Source organism: Cyprinus carpio, unplaced genomic scaffold, assembly GCF_018340385.1.
Source record: "Cyprinus carpio isolate SPL01 unplaced genomic scaffold, ASM1834038v1 S000000697, whole genome shotgun sequence".
Lineage (NCBI taxonomy): Eukaryota > Metazoa > Chordata > Actinopteri > Cypriniformes > Cyprinidae > Cyprinus > Cyprinus carpio.
Genome location: NW_024873430.1, coordinates 1 through 22,315, shown reverse-complemented (window position 1 = coordinate 22,315; position 22,315 = coordinate 1). Strand labels below are relative to the sequence as shown.

General features: G+C 40.6%; 2 long non-coding RNA genes across 2 annotated transcripts; both read left to right on the top strand.

Annotated features, from left to right (window-relative positions):
• Positions 1–56: 56 nt before the first annotated feature.
• LOC109086265 lies at positions 57–10,415 on the top strand. The gene is made up of 5 exons (XR_006158942.1): positions 57–168; positions 656–838; positions 8,616–8,880; positions 8,988–9,067; positions 9,329–10,415. It is a non-coding gene; the product is annotated as an uncharacterized LOC109086265 (long non-coding RNA).
• Positions 10,416–18,296: 7,881 nt separating this feature from the next.
• Positions 18,297–22,089, top strand: LOC109089554. The gene is made up of 4 exons (XR_006158945.1): positions 18,297–18,468; positions 20,819–20,856; positions 21,003–21,041; positions 22,043–22,089. It is a non-coding gene; the product is annotated as an uncharacterized LOC109089554 (long non-coding RNA).
• The last annotated feature ends 226 nt before the right edge of the window (positions 22,090–22,315 follow it).

Sequence of the window (22,315 nt, the reverse complement as noted above, 5' to 3'; positions counted from 1 at the left end):
TCTCCTATTAAAAAAATCTTTTTAAAAAAACTCCTGTTCTTATCTAATCCTAAAAATTTAATTGGAAAAAGTTTATTAGCTGTATTTGTAAGTCGTTCTTTTTCTTGTCAATTAACTTTTTTTTCTTGAGAATACGTTGCAGGTTGTATCGCTTCTGCATTTCGTGAAGTAAGTCACTGAAAATATCTTGTAAAAAATGCTTATTAAATACAGCACTTTTTAACTGTAGCATTAAAACCATTTTACAGTCATTTTAATCAGAGATCTCATAATGAAGAAAAGGTGACTGTTGTTTGCTAAACACTTTAGAGACAATGTGAAATCATTTGCTTATTATTATTATTATTATTATTATTATTAAAAGACAATCAGAACAGATGAACAGGACGTTAAACTTGGATTATTTAATCCCATTTAGCTAAAAAATATAGTTGAGTATTACGATCATAAAATTGCCAAAGGCTGTAATTTAACTTAATTAACCTATTCTAATGTGAAAAATGTTTGAAAATTAAGCACTTCTTTGTTTGCATACATGCAGCATGTTGACCAAGTTATTTATTTCTAATTAATGGGCTAGTCAGATATGTCATGGATTATTTTATATCATGTCTTTGGTCTGTTTTCTCATATTTTGTCTTTTGATCTTTCGAAGGATGCCTCGGAAAGGTAGGAGATCCCGGGCTCAAAAAGTTCGTTGGACAAAGTTAGACCTGACAGGACAGACGAGCATCAGTAAAGGTGTTGCTCAGGTTTCTGATGGACAGCAGAGCAAAGATGGCAACAACACATCTAGAATTCTATCCGTGCAGGCGTCTCATTGCCAGAGTGATGCAAGGTATGACGTTTTCTCACGAAATCATCAGTGCACATGTGTAGCTCTGACATTCCTTGCGTACCACAGTGAGGGAACTTTGTTTGAACAGCCTGATCTTGACAGGGTGCTAGAAGAAGGGGATGCATTGTATGTGGGCATTAAAATGCAGCTTATTGCTGAAGGAAGATTCCGACAGGATCTTCTAAGCATGGCTGAAATACCTGTAAGCATCACAACTTCTAACCATAACTACAGCGTCCAAAAGTCTGAAGTGGTGATGGGATATCTGAGAGACAGAGGAACTACTGAAATGGACGCGTGGTGGATTCCTCTTGATGAAAGACTTCAGTGTCTGTCAACAGATGTCAACCATGCACTGCTTATAGTTTCTCCAGAGTGCTTTGCGGTGTTCAGAGACAGATCTGGAAGATATGGATTTTTTGATTCCCATTCCAGAACTGCTGAAGGTTTGCCACATCCTACTGGTGACGGAACTGCAGTTATGCTAACTTTCACCAACCTGCATGACATGACCAACAGATTACTTGAGCTTTTTTGGAATCGTGGTCCTCAAACTTGCTATGAATTCATGGCTGTTTCATTTGAAATGGAGCAACAGTCTGAGGAACCATGCTCATCATCAGCATGTGTGACACCATCACAAGTAACTTCACCTCTGCCAAAAACACCAACAACTGCTGACATCAGAATCCCTGAAAATCTTGTTCTTACAGATGACACAAACCAAAGTGTCATAAATGTTTTAAAAACAAACAAGCAGCGAAGAAGAAAAGAAATGCGTAAAATGGCAAAAAAGTGTTCAGGAACTGAGGACAAAACTTCACATTTTGAAATTCGAGAACAAAAAAGAAGGGAATATGAGAAAGAGAAGTATGCCACCAGTTTGCCGTTTCGAATTAATAAAAGGAAGTTTAATCAAGATACTTTTGTCAGAAACAAAAAGAGGGAGTACTTTGTCAGGAGGTACCACACTGATGCTTTTTTCCAGAAGGAGAAGAAGGACTACCTGGTCAGGAGGTACCATACTGATACTCTTTTCCAGAAGAAAAAGAAGGACTACATGGACAGGAGGTACCATACTGATGATCTTTTCCAGAAGAAGAAGAAGGACTACATGGTCAGGAGGTACCACACTGATGATCTTTTGCAGAAGAAAAAGAAGGACTACATGGTCACGAGGTACAAGACAGATGATCTTTTCCAGAGGAAAATGAAGAACTACTTGGTCAGGAGGTACAAGACAGATGATCTTTTCCAGAAGAAAATGAAGGGCTACATGGCCAGAAGATACGCAAGTGATTCAGAGTTTAGGTCACATCACATTCTACGTTGTACTCTCCAGAAGAAACAGAAGTGTCTTACCGATCCTGGATTCCACATTCTTCACAAGTTGAGGTGTGCATTAAGGATCAAGAGAAAATACAGGCCATACATTCGTTTCAGCAAGGATACACCCAATTCTGATGCGACAAACCAGCCTGTGTCCAACAGCTTGATGCAAAAGGCCATATCTGCGTTTCGGCATCAAATTCTGCATGGTCCAACTTACATCTGCACAGTCTGTCACAGGACTCTGTTTCCAAATCAGGTTAAGATGTGTAATAGAACACGATATGTCAAAAATGTTCATATTACAGCCTTTTGCTTAACTGGGAAATATGTTCATGCTTGTGGCAGTGCCTGCTCGGTTTCTTGTGCAGTTCCAGAAGAGCGAAGACAGGAATGGATCTGCCACACTTGTGACAGTCACCTGAAGAGAGGATCCATGCCTTCTATTGCAGTGGCAAACAGACTTGAATTGCCTCCCATCCCTGCAGAACTGCTTGAGCTGAATGTACTGGAACGACAGCTTATCGCCAAAATTGTTCCTTTTGCAAAAATAGTTGCATTGCCAAAAGGACAGCAAAGATCAGTTTATGGTGCTGTTGTGTGTGTGCCCTCTGAGGTGGAGAAAACAGTCAACTGTCTGCCAAGGCCTAACAGTGAGTCCCAGCTACTGCAGGTGAAGCTGAAAAGACACATCAAGTTCAGAGGATACCAACACTTCCATACAGTGAATATGCACAATGTGCTAGCAGCGTTAGCAAAACTCAAAGCGATGCATTCAGAATACAGGGACATCTCGATAAGTGATGCTACCACATTTGAATTTCTCCCTGATGATGAGCTGGATGACACCGAGGAGAAACAGGAAGTTGGTATCTCTGAACAGGATGACCAGAATGTCAGCACAGAAGAAAAGGATGAACTCCGGCCTGGCCTCACCCTGGACACATGCATGCAGCCACTTGACATTGGACAGGACTTGCTGTCGTACGGTGAGGGAATCTTCAGCATTGCACCTGCTCAAGGAAAAACCAGTCGGATTTTTCAAGATTCCCAAATTGGAAGCCATGGCTTTCCCCGTACAGTTTCCCACTGGACAGAACACAGTTGATGAGGCACGACAAGTTGCATTATCACCAAGCATGTACTTCAATGCTAGACTGTTCTGCGTGGATACTCGTTTTGCCAAAGACCAGAGTTATCTCTTCTTTGCACAGTTTGTCACTGAAACGCACATGGCTAGAAACAGCATGTCTATCCAGTTGCGAAAAGGCAAACCTGTTACAAAAGATGGACGTAGAATCTCCAACAAGCTTCTTCAGGATGATCTTGAGGTCGAAAGACTGGTCCACAGCTGTGACGCCACAAGGTTTATGCACCTTGAGAGGCACACCATCTTATTGGGAGAAAACGTTGAGAGATCTACAGGCCATGATCAGGCAGTTAGGGAATCCTACTTTTTTTTGCACATTCAGTGCAGCCGAAATGCGATGGCCAGAAGTGATAACGTCAATCAAGGCTCAGCAAGGTGAAGAGGTTGTCTTTTCAGAGCTTGACTGGACGACGAAATGTGAAATTCTTCGAAGTAACCCCGTCACCGTCATGCGGATGTTTGAGAAACGAGTGGATGCATTAATGACTCATCTGCTTTTGTCACCTTCTCAACCCATTGGCGAAGTCGAGGATTACTTTTATCGCGTCGAGTTTCAAGCCAGAGGAAGCCCACACATTCATCTGCTGGCCTGGGTAAAGGGGGCACCTGAATTCGAAAATCAGTCTGACCAAGTAGTGTGTGACTTTATTGACCGTTACATAACCTGCCAGTTGCCGGACCCTACCACCGATCCCGAGCTTCATAAAATTGTCACCGAAGTTCAACTTCACAGCAGGAAACACTCCAAATCTTGCAAGAAAGGAAATGTGTTGTGTAGATATGGGTTCCCTAAACTACCCATGTCAAGCACCACCATCACCCGTCCACGACCACAGCGTTCTGAGGAAGATCAAAACGAAGACCAAAACAACCCAGAGAGAAAGACGGCAAGACAGGATGCCGTTCGAAAAGCAATGAACGAAGCCAGGACTAAACTCAAGCCATTGTGGGATTTGCTAAACGATCCCCAGGCCTCCTTTGACAACTTGTCAGACTTGCTGACCAAATGTAATCTGTCCATGGATGATTACTGTAAATACGCCGAGGCACTGTCCACTTCAAACGTGATTTTGCTGAAGCGTGATCCAAAGGAGGCTTGGGTGAATGGATACAACCCAGATTTGCTGAGGGCATGGAACGCCAACATGGACATACAGTTCGTTCTTGACTCTTTCAGCTGCATCATGTATATGTTGTCCTACATTTCCAAGCCAGAACACGAAATGAATGATTTCCTGAAGACCGTGATCAAGGGTGTTCGTGAAACCAACGTGAACGAAGAGGACGAAATGAAGCAGATAATGCAGGCCTACTCCAAACACAGGCAAGTGAGTGCTCAGGAGTCTGTGGCACGAACATGCAGCTTACCAATGAAGAAGTGTTCACGAAGTGTTGTGTTTATACCGACGGATGATGATGCCCTGAAGATGAGTTTGCCCCGTAGTGTCCTACACAGCAAAGATCCTGATTCAGAGGATGTCTGGATGTCAGGTATGATAGATAAATACAGAGCAAGGCCTCAAACACCGGAGTTTGAAAAGATGTGCCTTGCAGACTTTGTGTCGAATTACCGTGTTGTGTATGGTCAGCAAACTAAAGGAAAGAATGTCCTCCCACTACTCAACGATATGGGATTCATTCAGAAGAGAACTGTTGGTAAGGCTGCAATTATCAGGTATGATCGGTTTTCAGAGGAGAAGCAACCGGAGAAGTTTTGCGGAACAATGGTAAAACTTTACGTGCCACATCGTTTCAACGAACAGCTGAAACCTCAACGGTATCCAACATATCAGGAGTTTTACAAAAATGCATTTGTGGAACTCCCGGCACACCCTGGTCTCCTAATGCCTGTCCTTGGCTTAGTTAAAGCACAACAGCAGAAGTTTGAAAAACACAGCAAAAAAGTGGACGAAGCATTCGAACAGCTGCAGCGGGAAGGACCATCTGAGAATGCTTGGTCTGCTTTTGCACCTGAAATCGACGTTGATCGCATGGAGTGCATTGCAGAACAACAAGATGTCGATCCAGAAGAAGACGAACAGGATGATGTTCCGGAATACCAGATTCTTCGTGAAGAAGGAGACGGAGTCGTACCACAGATAGAGGCACCACAGATGACTAATGAATTTCTGAGGAAGATGTTTAGGAGTCTAAATGAGACGCAGGCAGCAATTTTTTACACTGTCCGTCAATGGTGTCAGAAGCGTGTGTGGGGTCATAATCCAGAGCAGTTTTTTTACTTTTTGTCAGGCGGTGCTGGCTGTGGGAAATCACACGTCATCAAGTGTATACACTCGGAAGCAACCAAGATTCTGCGACAACTCCCTCGACTCCGGGAAGAAGGGGATCTCTCCGTGCCCACGGTGCTGTTGTCTGCGTTTACTGGAACGGCAGCATTCAACATCTCTGGTAAAACGCTGCATTCCCTTTTAAAACTGCCAAGGAGTCTTAAGCCACCTTATCAGGGACTTGGGAACGCCCTAGATGAAGTAAGAGCAGGATTACGTGACGTGGAGATTCTTATCATCGACGAAATATCCATGGTTTCAAAGGACCTGTTTACTTACGTAAACTGGAGATTTCAGCAGATCAAAGGCAGCAAGAAACCTTTTGGAGGAATATCTTGCCTCGTCGTAGGGGATTATTATCAACTGCCACCGCTTGGTAAAGCCAAACCACTCTGCGTGTATGAAGAGGATGTGCTGGACTTCTGGAAGGACCACTTTCAAATCATCACCCTCACAGAGATCATGCGCCAGAAAGAAGACCTCGCTTTCGCTGAACTGCTGAACCGACTACGAGTGAAGCAGAAGACTGAAGCTCTCAGGGAAGATGATAGAGCTTTGTTATTCCAGGCTGTGAAGAAGCCAGAAGACTGCCCGCGTGATGCTCTGCATATATTCGCCACTAATAAAGAAGTTGACAAGTACAATACCGAGACTGTACAGGCCATTTTCACTGACATCATAACAATTGATGCCGAAGATTACAGGAAGGACCCAAAAACAGGAAGGATGAAGAGACTAAACAAACCTGCCACTGGAAAAAAGGACGACTTGCTTGACACAATGCAAGTTGCAGTGGGAGTTCGTGTGATGGTAACCAGGAATCTGGATGTAGAAGACGGAATTGTCAATGGATGTTTTGGCACGATTGCAAACATCGTCACCAAAACAAAAGATGGAATCGCCACAGTACAAATGCTAGGACTTCAACTCGACAATCCGAACGCCGGTCAGAAACATCGCAAAAGGGTACGAGGTGAAGAAGACGTCTTGGTTTACATTGAGAGATCTGAAGAAAGTCTGAGGAAAGCAGCTGTTCGTCGACAATTTCCCATCAAGCTAGCTTACGCCTGTACAGCCCACAAAGTTCAAGGCATGACGATGCACTCTGCAGTAGTGTCATTGAAGAAGATTTTTGAGCCGGGAATGGCCTACGTTGCCCTCAGCAGAACGACTTCTCTACAAGGATTACACATTACGGATTTCGACGACAAGAAGATATATGCTGATCCAGAAATCACAACCTCTTTGCAAAGCATGAGAAGAGCAAGAGTTGAAGATATCATGCCACTTCTGAAGCACGTGAAGGAAAATAGGCAGGAACAGACACTCACCATCATTCATCACAACACGGAAGGACTGGCATCTCACATGGAGGATATCAGATGCCATCATGAGCTACAACTCGCCGATGTTCTGTGTCTAACGGAAACACACCTGACCGGATCGTGTACTTCAGATCTCCAGTTGAAAGGATACAACTTGTTCACACGCAACAGGCATATCTCCTACTCAACACATCAAGAACTTGGAAACAAAAATGGAGGTGGAGTCGCAATATATTGCAAGGAGCACATTCCAGCTCAGCCCAGGCAATATATACAAAATGTGACTGATCTGGAGTTTGTTGTAATCAAATTAGATTCCCCAATAAAAGCAGCAGTCGTAGCTGTATATAGGCCACCACAATATAATATTGGAGATTTCTTGACCAACCTGAAGAGTATGCTGGATTATCTGGACCTCGCACACAACGATCTCGTCATCATCTGTGGAGACTTCAATGAGGACCTCCTACACCTTGGAAAAAAACCAATTCTGGAGTTGTTTCAAGCTCGAGGATACACGCAACTGATTACAACAGCGACAACGGAAAAGCACACACTACTTGACCACATCTACATTTCAAATCCGGACCTCTGCCATCAATCGGGTGTGTTACAGAGCTACCACAGTTACCACAATCCTGTGTACTGTGTATTGCGTTTTACGTAGGTGATTTGGCTGGTATGGATGTTTTGGTGTTGTACCATACAGAACCTGGGGCCACTGAACCTGCATTAACGACGACAGTGGGGCTAGAGGAGCCTTAGTCCCCGGGTTGGCTGGTATGGATGTGTTTTGGTGTTGTACCATACAGAACCTGGGGCCACTGAACCTGCATTAACGACGACAGTGGGGCTAGAGGAGCCTTAGTCCCTGGGGTTGGCTGGTATGGATGTGTTTTGGTGTTGTACCATACAGAACCTGGGGCCACTGAACCTGCATTAACGACGACAGTGGGGGTTGGCTGAGGAGCCTTAGTCCCCGGGTTGGCTGGTATGGATGTGTTTTGGTGTTGTACCATACAGAACCTGGGGCCACTGAACCTGCATTAACGACGACAGTGGGGCTAGAGGAGCCTTAGTGCCCCGGGTTGGCTGGTATGGATGTGTTTTGGTGTTGTACCATACAGAACCTGGGGCCACTGAACCTGCATTAACGACGACAGTGGGGCTAGAGGAGCCTTAGTCCCCGGGTTGGCTGGTATGGTGTTGTTTTGCTGTTGTGTCATATGGAACCGGGGGCCACTGAACCCGCATTAATGACAACAGTGGAGGCGCTGACAGCCTTGGCCAACAGGTTGGCGCATACAGTCGTGTTGCGTTTAGATTGTGGTGTCTGTGGTCATGTAAAGGTGTTCTGCCATTGAGCTCTCTAGAGAGTGCAGCAGGAAGGACGAAGGAGTAGTGTGGCATCTCCAGGGAGGACACTAGGAAGGCAGCAGCAGCAGCATACAGTAAGCGCAGTGAGGATTAGTGTGGCAGCTCAAGGGAGGACACAGACAGTGAGAGCAACAGCAGCAGTAAGTCATAAAAGACAGTAAGGTAAAGTGAGAAGTAGTAAGAGACTGTTGTGATGTATTTGACCTTAACATAACATTTCTTTTAAATTATTTTGTGTACAATGTGTATTGGATGTATTATTTGCAGTCCTCTGCTATTCTAATACTGATATGTGCTATTCTGTAAAGTTGCAGGAAGATTTTGGAGACAATAGCAGTCCTCTCCAACACTGGATATGAGTATGCAATATACCATCTAAAGCTAAGTGTTAAAAGATGTCACTTCAGTCACTGTACTTCTGCACATGATAACCACATTTAAAGGAATATTGTAATCTAATTTTGATTTTGATGTTTTTCAGGAACTGGCAAGTCAGAATGTCTGAGAAGATCAAGTGTGCTACAACACTGATGGTGATGAGCTGGATACCAGCTTATGTGCTAATTTCTTTCAGTAAGTTTGAGTTTACTTTTTTATTATTATTATTATTATTTTTTTAGTTTATTAGTAAATGTGTATGTAGTGATCCCGTTATTCATTTATTAATTTCATTGCCAGAGGACGGGACCAGATGTGTTTGGAGTTGAGGACAATGCTGAAGACTAAAAAAGCAATGGAAGAAGCACATTAAAGCACTGAGGTAAAGTTTGTCAATAATACTGGTAAGGTCTAGTGTTTCAGTGCATTTTATCATACAATGTGTTTGTTCAGAGGCATGTGCTTTGATGTGAAAGCTTAGATTTTAAAGTGTATGATGGCTCTCAGAAGTGAGGGAGCAGAAATGTCTCTTGCAAGACATACATCTGACCTGAAAGTTTATGCTCTATAAGTCTTGCAGAATGAAAACAATTCAATTCAATTCACTAACATGATCATATCTGTTTTACCTTCTCTACCTCAGGGTGTCGAGCCTGTTTGCCATGCCAGATCCAGCGGCTAGATGGCGGGAGATGCTTCATCATACCCCTGATTGCATTGAATCATTTTATTAATCAATCAATGATCAATTAATTATATTAATATATTTATAAATGATCTTATTATCATAGTAAATAATTGGTCTCAATTTAATATTTCATATATTAGCTTAAATAAGAATGTTATATTAATGTGTACGCCATGCCAGAGGAGGATGGGATCCCCCTGATGAGTCTGGTTCCTCTCAAGGTTTTTTATCTCCTTAAGAGTTTTTTCCTTGCCACTGTCGCCACTGGCTTGCTCACTGGGGGTGTTGTGTCAAATCCTTTGTGCCTCTCGGGTCCCTGCCTACCAGGGTTCCCTAAACAATAGTTTCTGAGTCGATTAATATATTTTTTTATTAATTAAATCATAGAAACAAGGCTCCACAATTAATTTGAAATAAAAGTGAAATCATGTTATGGCTTAGCCACTTACGATAAAGCAGTAAGCCCTGTGACGCCATGATTTACAGTGCTTTCAGAACTGCTAAGGGGCGTTGTTAAAAGCCCCTCTGGTTTTCTGAAATCACAGGGCTTATGCCTTTTATAAATACTTGAGCAGTAACAGATGGAATCATGGACAGTAATTGAGTATTTTACAATGGCTTTGAATGCAACATGCACAAGGTTCACTATTTATACAATAATTCAAACACTTTCACCAGTATTCTGCCAAAATAGAAACTTGAAGGATTTCAAACAAAAATTAGTATTGTGTAAAATAAGTTAACAAATTCCCCTAGTAAAATTTTATTGCAACAGTAAAGTATGTGAAAGTGGAGAAATTAAAACAAAAAATAGTATTGTGTAAAACAAGTTGATATATAATTTTTGTGTAGTACACTTTTATTATTGCAGCAGTAAGTTATTTGTTTTATATTTTCATAATCTTGTTAATGCAGATATTAGATCATTTTAATATTAAGTTAAAATAATATTTAAATGTGAACTAGTATGATATTATAGGGTGGGATTTGGCACAACAGGCGTTTTCTAAATCTTTTAATAAACATTTTGGTTGAATTAGTACATCAAGTGTTTTTGTCTTTATTGAATCTTCTTCAATGGCACATTAAAAATGAAGGTCCAGGGGGTATTCCAGAAAGCAAGGTTAACTTGCTGTCACATATACACTCAGTTGATTAACCCAAACCTTGCTTAATTGAGGTATGCTGGTTGCAAAAACGATTTTATAAATCTTTTTTTTTTAATCAAGGCCACAATTTGTCTCTGCATATTTTCACTGTTTACATATTTTTAATTAAAATATTTAATGTCAGGACTAAGGATTGCAAAAAAATAAATAACCTTATGGTGTCCAGAAATCATTGATTTTAATTGATTGACAAAGAACTGGTGTTTAATGCTTAGCATCAAATCTACAATAGTAGTACTATTAGGCTCGTGATTCTTTACGGGAGTGAAAGCACATAAATTTGCCACATAAACCAGCGTTCTCAAATGGGCTGTGGGTATCATGCAAGAGGTTCATTCGAAGTACTGTATAGTATGTTTTCCAATTAAAATCGGTGATTGTATATCAAGAGAAGAAACATGTTTGTGTACATTACATTTTGTGATTTCACCGGAACAAGTTGAACGTGCTCAAGTGGCGTCTGTCATTGCTAAGCAACCATGAGCTGCGCTATCGATGACAAACCGGAAATTTCAAGAAAGGAATACTCTGCATGATTTCAGAAACAACAGGTAAACTTTATTTGACAAACAAATGATATGAATGCGCTGCTAGTGAACAGGAGATTGACTTATTGATAATTTTTATTATGTTCATCTGTGCCGCGAGATGTTTCAAAAAGTGGTGGGGACAAAATCGACCCTCCAAGAAAGCAAATCCAAATATCCACACGATTGCAAATGTGATATTAATTTAATACAAGTTAATTGCTCTCTTTAGAGTTTTTCGTTTTTATCATTGTATTTTTTTCTATTACATTTTTTTTATGTAAATGTATTTATGAAGATAAAATGTGGCCAAAGTCAATTTAGGGGGCAAATATTATCCTTTAATGGAAAAGGTGCAGTGGAAAGGTATACTGCAGAAGGATGGTTAATGCCTCAGGGGCTACTCCAGTCTAAAAAGTTTGGGAACCACTGCTCTAATGCATCTGTTTTGCATGGTTTATTGTGTAACAAAATATCAGTAATGAGCAGGGGAGAAATTATACATATGCGTGGCTTTTAATTATAAACTAAACCGATATGCAACGGGACTCTTATTTTGAAATGTGTGTCTTACTATTGGAGGCTGCTCATTCGATTTCAGATTAGGGAGATAAAATACACTCTTACAACAGTCTAAAATATGGTACCATATATACACTGCAACATAAACATTTTCATAAATTATAAACAGCAATCTCTTGGCATAAATGTGGGATATTCATTGATTGTGCACTGCTCTAAAGCGGTCGCTGCCTGTAGAATGTGCTACAGCTCCACCTTTTGACAATGAAACACAGCGCTCATCCTAAATACTGGCGCCAAATCACAGCACCCTCACTCTTCTTCGAGATGGCGGATGACAGAGTACCTCGTGTGTGGATTGTTGGCAGTTCAATTATTCGAAGGCTGTATGCTCACATCGGTGAGCAGGGGCTCGACAGGAGCCTTGGCCTTCGCTGCAGGATTAGTTGGGAGGGCAGAGGAGGCAGACTCTGGGAGCAGTTTCTTCCAGTGCTGCGGTCTCTCAGGGCCAAAGCTCCAGCTCCCGACATCTTGATAATTCACCTCGGTGGAAACAGCTTGTGTCGGGAGGGCCGCAACCGCCTGGATTTCCTTCGGGAAATGAAGACGGACCTGGCTGAAGTCTTCAGGATGCTCCCCAGAACCAGGCTTCTTTTTTCGTTCATTCTGCCCCGACTGAATTGGCGAGGGCAGACTGCTAGGTCTGCATACGGCATCGAACGGAGCCGGCGGTGGCTCAACAGTGCGATTGCAGGCTTCTTGGCAGAGAGACAGATGCGCTGCATTCGTCATTCCAACATCAACCTGTCGCATCTGTGCAGGGACGGAGTCCACCTGAGCCCAGAGGGGAATGAGCGTTTGCTGAGAAACCTAAGAGAAGCTCTGCAGGTAGAACTCAGAAGATGAAGCCGTCAAATGTCCTTTTAAGGGCAACAACGGCTCTTTTAAGAGCCACCCATCAATTCAAATTAAGGGCATTTTTCTTCAACTCTCCTCACGTTACACAATGGGTTTTTTAACATATGACACATTTATATCACAAACAATGATAAGAAATCGTATGACTTTAATATAATAACGTTTATGTAGTATTAGGCTCGCGATTCTTCACATGAGTGAATTAAAGCAATTGGGTAAGCAATTGTGTTTGGCATGTTAGAGGTTCAGAGTTCGAAACCACCCTTGTATAGCATTTTTTCTAACACTTTACAATAATTTTCATTAGTTGACATTAGTTACTACATTAGTTAACATGAACTAATAATGAACTGCACTTCTACAGAATTTATTAATATTTGTTCATGTTAATTTCAACATTTACTAATACATTATTAAAAACCGTGTTAACATTAATGCACTGTGAACTAACATGAACAAACAATGAACAACTGTATTTTCATTAACTAACTTTAACAAAGATTACTAAATACAGTAATGTATTGCTCATGGTTAGTAAATGTTAGTTAAAACATTAAATTTGAACTAATGATCCTTATTGTAAAGTGATAGTTTTTTCCCCAGTAAAATCGTTGATTAATGCTTTAGTTCAAGATCATGATGGTGCTTAAGTTTCAGGAAAGGATAAATGGATTTCCAGGTGTGCTCTTTTGTTGCAGGTGAGAAACCAGTCTGCAAATATCAAAATAGTAACTGTCTAGCCACACACTAGCAACCATTTAGAGCACCTAAGCAACCATATTGCAATATAAAGAAGCCATGTCTCAGCACCAGAACATTCTACAGACATGGTGGTTGGCTCTATTGAAAACGTGCAGAACACCGCAACCGAGGGGCCGAGTTTTGCCACTGCAAGCACGACTCACATTTTCTTCAGGGCCGAGTTAGTGGTGCTGCAAAAGCACACTATTACTCACATTTTTCTTCAGGAAATGTACATTCTAGTTATTATTATTCTTCTTCCGTACAAATTTCGGCGCGTAACTAGTCCCGCAGTTTTTGTCACAGACTCACAAAAGAGGTGTCAAATCGTGCGGCCTATTCGGGAATGGTGTGCTATGACTTTTATAAGCGATCGGGGCGTACGATGTTCGCACACCGGGCGAAATATCGCCCGAAAAATCGCATAGACAATGCATTGCGGCCAACTTTGACGGATCGTAGCTCCGAGAGAGAATTTCGCAGAAACATGTGAATCACCACATTTGGAGAGGCTATCAGGCTTTGCGAGAACATACCCCACAGTGGGGTATAAGTTGTACCCCTGGGGCGCAAGAGCCCCCCAAAGTTGCCCCATAGACATACTATGGTGAGGGATCGCCCATGAAACAGTGTGTTTTTCCTACTATGGTAATTTACCTAGGAGTATTGCATTGAACATAACTCTGGATCACAATGTCATAGAGACATGGGGGTGAGCTCATTTTACTCAGGCAACCAATCAGTCTGTCAGGATCATTGTGAAGCAGTCAAGCCACGCCCTAGCAACCATTTAGGGCCCCTTAGTAACAAGCTCCATAGACTTCCATTGAAAAAGATCAAATTAATATCTATGGATAGAAGTGTCATAGAAACATGAGGGTGGGCTCGTTTGACTCGGGGCAGGAAACGGCCAATCACGAATCACCTTCAAGACTTCATAGCCACGCCCTAGCAACCATTTAGAGCACCCTAGCAACCCAAAGCAAAGAGGGATATCTTCAAATCTGAATATCATAAAGGCATGGGGGTTGGTTTATATCATTCATACTGGCAAGCAGCCTTTGGAGTATCATCATTGTCAGCTGCCAAGCCACTCCCTAGCAACTAAACAGAGTACCCTAGCAACCGTTTTGCAAAACCTATATCTCTGCGTCAGAACAATGTACAGACATGGGGGTTGATTTATATTGGCAAGCAGCCTTTGAGTATCATCACTGGCAGCTGCCAATCCACTCCCTAGCAACCAAACAGAGTACCCTAGCAACCAGTATTTCAAGATCTGTATCTCTGCATCAGAACATCGTACAGACATGGGGTTGGTTTATATTGGCAAGCAGCCTTAGGAGTATCATCATTGGCAGCTGCCAAGCCACTCCCTAGCAACCAAACAGAGTACCCTAGCAACCGTTTTGCAAGACATATATCTCTGCATCAGAACATCGTACAAGACATGGCGGTTGGCTTTTTTGACTCATGCTAGCAAACTGGAATTCCAACATGCTAGTCATGCTAGCAGTGAATAGCTACATGCTAATAGTGATTAGCTAAGTGCTCAAATTGGCTAACAACATGCTAAGAACTCTATATAAACTACATAGTGACCATCTGTGACAACTTCCAACCACCCTAGTACCAGCATAGCAACTACCCCCGGTTACCACTAGCAACCGCCTAGCAACCACCCAGAGCACCCTAGCAAATGCCTAGTAACCACATTAGCAAACCACCCCAATTACCTTAGCAACTGCCTAGCAACTACCCCGGTTACCATAGCAACTGCCTAGCAACCGCCTAGCAACACATTAGCAACCACCTAAAGTACCTTAGCAACTGCCTAGCAACCGCCTAGCAACCACCCAGAACACCCTAGCAACCGCATAGCAAAACCTTAGCAACCACCCCAAGTACCATAGCAACCGCCTAGCAACCGCCTAGCAACCACCCAGAACACCCTAGCAACCGCTTAGCGACCACCCAAAGTACCTTAGCAACTGCCTAGCAAAACACCCGAGCAACCACCCAGGTTACCCATAGCAACTGCCTAGCAACCACCCAAAACACCCTAGCAACCGCATAGCAACACCCTTAGCAACCACCCCAAATACCTTAGCAAATGCCTAGCAACCACACAGGTTACCATAGCAACTTCCTAGCAACCACCCAAAAACACCCTAGCAACCGCCCCACAACTCCTTAGCAACCACCCCAAGTACCTTAGCAACTGCCCTAGCAACCGCCTAGCAACCACCCAGAACACCCTAGCAACAACCTAAGCAACACCTTAGCAACCACCCCAAGTACCTTAGCAACTCCCTAGCAACTGCCTAGCAACCACCCCAGAACACCCTAGCAACCGCTTAGTGACCACCCCAAGTACCTTAGCAACTGCCTAGCAACCACCCAGGTTACCATAGCAACCACCTAGCAACCACTCAGCACACCCTAGCAACCGCCTAGCAACACCTTAGCAACCACCCCAAGTAACCTAGCAACCACATAGCAACACCCTAGCAACCATCCTGGGTACCCTAGCAACCACCCCAAATACCCTAACAACCACATAGCAACACCAACCATCCTGGGTATCCTAGCAACCACAGAGCAACACCCTAGCAACCACAGAGCAACACCACACCAAACAAACCACCCACCCTACCAAAGTAACTACCAAACAACCATACTACCCAACCAACTAAACCACCCCAAGTAAACTAGCAACCACATAGCAACACCCTAGCAACCACACTGGGTACCCTAGCAACGGCCCTAGCAACCATCCTGTGGAAGCTAGCAACCACCACAAGTAACCTAGCAACAACATAGCAACACCCTAGCAATGGCCTTGGGTACCCTAGCAACACCCTAGAAACAATCCTGGGTTCCTTAGCAAACATCCTGAGTACCCTAGCAACCACACAACAACACCCTAGCAACCACCCCAAGTACACTAGCAACTGCATAACAGAACCCTAGCAACCACCCTGGGTACCTTAGCAAGCACATAACTTGTGCTAAAACATGCTAAAACACCATAGTAGCCGTCTATGGTAACTAGCAAGTACCTAGCACCATCACTCTATAAACATACTAAAACACCATAGCAACCACCCACAGCACAAGCAGCACAATAGCAACCACCAATAATGCCCTAGTAACTGTATAGACCCCTTAATCGCCTACGTCACTGTGACGTAACCCGCTCTAGCTGGAGGCAAAACATAAGGAAGAACTCATAGCAGGCGCGCTAAAAGTTTGAGGTTTTGACTTTAAAATGTCGTCTTGGTGTGTTTTTGGCTGCCAGAATAGAAGGAAACAGCACTTTTGGTTTCAAAACTAAGTTTCACCGGATCCCGGCCGACATTCCTTCACAGAAATCAAGAAGACAATTGTGGTTGAATGCAATACGGCATACAGACTAGACAGAGACGATCATAAATAATGCTCGTGTTTGCAGTGCACACTTCATATTAGGTAAAATAATATATGCATATGTACTGCTGTGTTGGTTTTATTTAGTACAAATCAGCAAGTTTATGTTTTATAGGTGAAAAGTCACCAACCTTCAGCGCACTAGCTATCTTAAATGTTAAACAAACATACAGCGATAGATGTGTGTGCCATCCTTTGAATGGTCTCTTAAAATAACACACATTGCTAATCATAGTTAGCCCAGCGATAGGTTACATTAGACAATAAGCCTTGACAAAATTCCCCAAACCACCCGAAAGTAATTCATATGTTGTCTAGGAAATATCCAAAACCTGGTTAAAAAATGTTTCCAATGAGAACAAGATACAAGAAACTACACCAGGCTTAGCTAAAAATAAATAAATAAATTAGGCTACTGTAATGTTATCCACTCGTCATTATATTTTTTGTCAGATAACCAGTTTGGTCAGTGAACTGAGTGATCAACTGAATTAATTGATAAATGTATGCTAACTCCCACTTTTTTTTTATTATTATTTTTTTTGTCACGGTCCCCGCAGAGTCAGTGACTGTACATATTCGGACAGTTCCGAACCTTCTTCTGCATCCATGTTTAATAAAACCCCTCCTAAAAACGTGCTAGTTTACGCTTGTCAACATTGCGTCCGCGCCTCTTTTTGCCTCCAGCTAAGCCCGCCCACCCGGAGACGTTGCAATGTTTACAAACTTTTAAGGGGTCTATAGCAAGCACCAGAATACAACCACAACCACCTATCAGCACCATAGTAACCACCTAGCCACCACTGAGATCACCCTAGAAAACACCTAGCAACCACTCAAAACGACCTATCAACAGCCTAGCAACCACCTAGCAACCACTCAGAACACCCTAGTAACTGCCTAACAATCACACAGAGTACCCTAGCAACAACATGGTAACCGTTCAGCAACTACCCAGATTACACTAGCAAATGACTAACAACACACTAGCAAAATCCACCAATCACCCTTAAAAACCACAATGAAACACTTACCAGCAACGATACAACATATTCTACAGCATCACTGAGCAGCATGTGTGGCAGTGGGGAGAAGGATGGAAGCTTAACAAGACAAGAAAGTTTTTCAGCAACGTTATGGACCAGTACATGAATTAAATTTGTTTACTGATTATGATGAGGACATGAGGGGATTCCATTTATTGGACAAGGGAAAATATATATTAAATATATATATTGTGGCATGTTATTTGTATATAAAATCTTAAAGAAATCTACAAAAAAAACTTCCTTCTTAGTCATGTGCATATATTATATTTTATGGGTGTATCATTGCATTGTATATGTATATCATTATATTACATCAATGTATATCCATCAAACCATATTTTAAAGTTCCTTGGTTTTGTCTCCATTAGAGTTGGTTATTTAATATTTAAATATTTAACATGTAAAGAATGTAATATTTCTGGTTGTAATGAATCTTGTTCCTTAAAATTATAAATATTATATATCAACATATATTATATATATATATATATATATATATAATGTGGAACGTTTCATTTTTTATAACAATTCCACTTTCACAAAAAAATAAATAATACAAATATGCACAAAGGCAAAAAAAAAAAAAATTCCACTGTCTCCATGGGCTCTCTCTTCCATATATGGATAGAAGAGTAACGCTGCATGACTATTGGCCGCGCAGCTGAAGTTCGCGTGCTGATTGGCTGAGTAATACTGTGATAGAGTGAGACCAACGGCAGATGTTCCAGAATTCTCCCGAGGTAAGTAGCAGTGGTTTACTTTTTTAACGTCTGCCTTTAATAACGAATTTTCAGAAATAAAGTATGTTGCTCAAATGGTGTATACTATTGTTGCTTTAAGTTTGTGAATATGTTAGCGAATTCTGAGTATTAGCGCAATATTGCATGAACAAGAGTGCATTTTTAAGGAATTTTAGAAGAGGTTAGTGTTTGACGTTATGCCGCTGTAGATCGATGTTATCTTTTCCTGCCTGAATGTGCTTTTAGGACAGTATTGGGACAGTATTTCCTAATATTAGCCGCCTATTTAAGAAATACTTTTGTTTGAGATGGCTGTGAGGCATTAGAAATCCGTGAGGCCTGATTAATGCTACGTGTTGGGCGTGATTAATGCAAGTGTTTTCTGCTGTTCCATAAACGTCTGTATAGTGTTTTTTCATTGATCCATGAGGTAAAAATAGACAGAGCTCTGAAACTACAAACAGACCGCCGTGTCTGACACGCTAGTGATGGCGAATCGGGTCAGATTCACACACGGAGTCCGTGTGATAAAACATAAAATAACAAACTAATCATCCTCTTCCCTCTCGTTCGCTGCTGCAGGCTTCCCCCCTCTATGATTGTAAATGAGCGCGAAATCTGTTTATTTTTGGCAACAGAAATTGTTGTTGCGTTAAAGTTATTAACCGCCTATTTCAGAAATACTTTTGTTTGAGGTGACTGTGAGGCATTAGAAATCCGTGAGGCCTGATTAATGCTGCGTGTTGGGCGTGATTAATGAGAGTATTGTCTGCTGTTCCATAAACGTATATATAGTGGTTTTTCACTGATCCACGAGGTAAAAAATAGACAGAGCTCTGGAAACTACACACAGACCGCCGTGTCTGACACGCTAGTGATGGCGAATCGGCTCAGATTCACTCACGGAGTCCGTGTGGGGTACATATTAACCGGACTTATCCGTTTCGTCTCGGTCGCGGGTTGCGGGCGGCTTCCCGCTTTGGGCGTAAATGAGCGCGAAAACCGGTTTTTTTTTTTTTTTTTTTTTTTTTTTTGGCCACAGAAAATGTTTGTTGTTGTTGAGTTACAGTTTAGATGCGGTGTCAGCCCCCCCCCTGGTGTCAGCTACACTGTATGTACTTTTTTTCATAATTTATGATCGGAATATAATTTAGAGTACTTTTATAATGGTAATGTTTAATGGTCAGCAGGATGAAGTGAGAACTTTAAAGTTTTGAATCGTAAACGATTTGTGCTAACAATGTATTTATCCATTCATTTTGAGTAATGAATGCGTCAGGGAGGAGAGAGGGTGTTTAAAGCTTAAATACGATCTGTTCATGCCCACCGAATGCAAAGGAAGAGCAACCTGAAGTTGTATTTTGTTTGTCGTTGACGAATTGCTGCATGCATTTGATGAGAAACAGTTAAAACAGTGCTATTGTAGGATATTTTCCTTTTAAAATAACGGTTTCCTTTTTTTAACATAATTTATATATAAATTATAAATCAGAAATTATATAATATAATTAAGAATAAACGTATTATTATCACTGTTGAAAAAGGTTGTGCTGCTTATTATTGTGTGAATTTTTTTTGTGATAAACTCTTATGCATTTTAAAGGTTTGTAATAAAATGCTGCATTTTTTTCAGCATTTTTTTGAATACAAAGTAAATAAAATAAAGTCCAAAATCTTATGTAACACTGTTAAATACTGTCACTTTTGGCATCAGTTTTTCATTCTGATGCTGCTAGTAAAAGTATTAAAATTAATGAACCCAAAACTTAATAGTTATCATTCAATATTAAATATATATATATATATATATATATATATATATATATATATATAAGTATTTTTAAGCTGTAATAATAATAATTGACAATATTACTGTTTTTACTGAATTTATCAGCTTTGTAGGGTATAAAAGTCTTTTTTGAAAATAAATAAATGAAATAACAGAATCTTTTTAGCCTCCAGCATGTCATTTTATTTTTTGTAGTTGCCTTAATGTTGGTAATTATTTCTCCGGTTTCCTCTGTTTTGTATAGATATGGTTGACATCCACATGTTATACCTCTGATCTAATTTGTTTTCTGTGTCCTGATATATTTGTCATATGCCTATTAATGTCTGTGATTGTAAGTATATTAAAAAATTTACCATTAACATATATTTGGACATAGACCGCATATTCAATGTTTATATTAAGAATAAAATTAGATTTTTTTTTGGGGGGGGGGGGGGGGTTGTCATAACAGGTATATTGAAAGTCGTAGATCTGTTTTGTTGTTATTAACTGTCCCTGTTGTGTGCTGTCAAGCATTAATTTGCATTAATTAATTTGTTTGTTCTTTCATTTTTTTAGATTGATCATTGAGCTTTATCTCCTGAGCAATTCTTAAGGTTTGTTTGCATTTTTTGGTTGTTGTACATTTATAGGTGCACTATGCAGGAATAATAAAATGTGAAATCTTGTAAATGAGACGTAGTTTATGGGGTTGACAGATTTTAACAAGTTTTGTCTGACATTTTATTTTTTCAAATTACAGCATTACGAGCACTACTGACTCTCCACTGCACAATATTCAGTAATAAATAATATTTATTAATATATATATATATATATATTATATATATATATATATTTTTATATATGGATAAAATATGAACAGGTGAAAAAGCAATATTAATGAGATACTACTGAGTCATTGATGCACTATAGCACTTCAGAACCTGTGACTAGCATGTGGAGTTTTGTGAAATTCATTGGGGAATGTTTTGGGCCCCAATGATTTTTTCCTTGCTTGTAATTTTTCACAAAGCAATGAGAGAAATGAATATTCATTTGGTGGGGGAACCATTCCTTTTAAGTTGCTGTAAAGTAAATAGATAAACAGTTTTTCCTTTCTAAAGATAGAACCAGTTTTATGTTATAGTCCTGGGCTCCATTCGAAGTTGCATACTCTGAATAGATACTTCTTATGAATAAGTAATCATTTTGCAATCAATAATAAAATAGTCTAATATGTGTGGTATGTATGCCGATGTACTACATTTGTCATGTTATCACTGTCATATGAGCTACAGCATGAGTTACAATGCAATTCACAATTTTGCTACTGTGGGCTCATGGGATAGACTAAACTAAAGAATCTCAATAGAAGTGTTAGGTCATCCAGGTACTTTTCATCTACTGCTTATCACCCTACTATATAGTAGAGAAGTATGCAAGTTCGGATAATGCCCTAGACCTTTAAAACCAGGTAAAAACATCATTTGTTGAACATCCAATCAGAGAAAAAAAAGCTTTCTGCCTGTCAGTCATTTAGATTTTGTCATATTGTTTGGCAGTCAGTATATTATATTTACAATATATTATATTTTGCTACTTTTGTGTTTTACAACACAGGAATCTCTTTGGCCAATCACTTACGTAGCTTTAGCGTTTGGAACTATAATTAATTTATATTGAAAATTTGACTGTATTAGAGTTTAAATGTTTAATAAATTTTTGTTACATACATAGGCTAATCTTTAGTTAATTTTAATTATTTTAATTCTCTTTAATTGTGTGTTTGTTGTTTTGCAGACCATCTATTCAGAGCACAATCTGCATTTTCCACTGTAGCTGAACGCACTGGTTAGTGTGCAAAATACCTAGAATGATGCTAATGTCATTTTTCTTTTCAATATTATTATTCATTATAGTTGCCTAAATTTCTTTCCTTTTTCCAGGTTTTTGGGTTTTTCTCCAAGAAAGCACTTCTTCTGATTGTTCTTCCCACCCCTCCCCAACCCTCCACCCATATACCCCCAATCCCCCTACCCACAAAAACAAACAAAAAACAAACAAAAAAAATTA